The sequence below is a fragment of the Teleopsis dalmanni genome, chromosome 2 (genome assembly GCF_002237135.1).
Source record: "Teleopsis dalmanni isolate 2A chromosome 2, ASM223713v2, whole genome shotgun sequence".
In the NCBI taxonomy this organism is placed as follows: Eukaryota; Metazoa; Arthropoda; class Insecta; order Diptera; family Diopsidae; genus Teleopsis; species Teleopsis dalmanni.
The window spans coordinates 211,543,488-211,545,941 of NC_051847.1; positions in this window are offsets into that span (position 1 = coordinate 211,543,488).

Consider the following 2,454-nt stretch of genomic DNA (forward strand, 5'->3'; position numbering starts at 1 on the left):
TTACTTTGTGTAACATCGCAAAAAAATCTTTCTTAATTATTCACTGTACTAGAATTGTCAAATATTAAAATCAGTGTTGCTTAAACCGAAATGTTTACTGCATTTGTGGTTGCATATTATTAATGCAATATATAATTATTTATATTATTTATTATTTAATTAGAAGAAATAGTGTAAACTATTATTATTAGAAAATCCATTGTATATATCAATATAATTATAATGAGATGAGGCATGATTTATTGTATCAGTTTTAAAATTTTGGTACATTGCTAACCGAGTTAAGTTTTTCGTTCAACACATTTTTGCAGAAAAGTGCCTATCACAGGCATAAAATATCCCGGTTGAGGAGTCAGAAACTCCTAATGTGGTTTTCACTCATTTCTATAATAAAAATCATAAAACACTTTGGACAAGTATTAAGAAACTTTTAACATAAAGATATTAGTAACGAAAAACATAGATCACATTGACTTTGTTGTTGCTTGAACAAAATCTGCAGCAATTTTATAAAGTGGAATGCAACTGAATACTGCAAGCACTTTTGTCCGTATGGTTTGAAAAAAAAAAACAAACAAAAATCAAAATTGAATATTGTACAGTATATTTTTAGAAAACATATATAATTTTTTACAAATGTGGAATTTGTAAAGTCTAATTAACATATTTATATATATTAATATATCAATAACAACACTCAATCAAGGTATTATGAAAAATATTGATTTTGCTTTAGGATTTTTTCAATTTCGTAATTATTATTATGGAAAATGGAAAAAACTTTAAAAATAATATTCTAATCACGTTATTACACTACTATCAAAGCACTAAGTTTTAACTAATAAGCATAAATTAATTGGTGGTTTATTAGAAATACTATTTTGGCACACGTCTTAATTTGCTTGGTGGATGCTTTAAATTTAAACATCCAAGTGCGCATTTCCGTGCGTACTTGAAAACCTTTATCATCGTGCACCATTGAGTAATATTGGGCTTTTTGTTTTTGTATCGCGTGATCTTTTCCTCATTACACAAAATTTTGAATATTATTTGAATAATCCAGAAAATTTTATACACACTTTATTCATTTTCTTTTCTCTCTGTTTCTTTTCTTTATTTTCTTTGCTACATAACGTGCAAAAAGCCAACACAATGAAAAATATTAAGTAAAGTTCATATAGTTAAAATACTGAAAACCTGACTTTTCTGACTTTTAAATTCTGCAAATGAAGTAATATAATATGATCTACATGCTGTTTTGTTTGATTACTTCGCCATGTTATATTTATTTTAAAATATTATTTCAATTAGATTTTTATTACAATTTCTCTCCTAACAGTTTTATGTTACCTGAAAATAACATTTAAATACATAAGATTATGTCGAATTAAAAAGGTTATTACTAAAATGTATGTCAAAAAATTTTATTATAGCTTAATTGATAATTATTGCATTATTTATATTATTGTATATTCAATTTTTGTAGCACAATCGCGATATGTGCAAAAATAGATTTAAAAGTATTTAAAAAAATGGCATAGATTATTAAAAGTAAGAGGGATATTGAAGAACACTGGCCGTGTGCGAATCCGAGTAAGTTGAGGTAAATTAATTAAAATTTCATAGGGATTTTTTGCTCTTCACTTATGTAAATATTTATTTATTTATTTATTTATTGCACTTTTTATTATTTCTGGTTTAAAGTTTTCAAATTTATTTATTAAACATCTTTTAAAATTTTCACAATGGTAATACCTAATTTACTTAATTTTTAGCTAATTTACCCTACTCGAAATTCTGGTTAATACCAACATTCGCTGCCATATCGACATAATTTACCATTTCCCTTAATTTACCATCAATTTACTCGAACCTTTATAACATGAAGTCATAATTTTACTACCTAATAATTTTTGTTGTTGTATATATGTAATATAAGAATTTAAAAATATGTAAGCATTCTTACAAACAATTTTAGTAGTGCTTTTGATTTGTGTAGATTATATACATATAATTCGTTAGCAGTATGTTACTTTTTGTCATAGGCTTTTTCATTAAAGCAGTTAATTTCTACAACTGTAAAAATTATTTTCGGATTTAATTTAAATTATTTGTGTATATAAATATATTGGTTATAATTAATGAATAAACAGAAAATAAATGTATCGATATTTAACATTTAAAATGTATTGCCTAAACATTAAATATTAATTAATTTCTACAATTGCAAATATAAATATTCTAATTATTTTTAGTCATTTGTGAATATAAAAATAATAAATAAAATTAAAAAAACTGAAGAAAAATTATATCAAAATATAATAGAGAAAATGTAAGAAATAATAAACATAACTTTTCATAAACATTTTTAATAGTGCTTTTGCTTTATGCTGCCCACTTAAATTCGTTGGTTGACACAGTTTGCTGCAATTACATATTGTGCTTTATCATTTA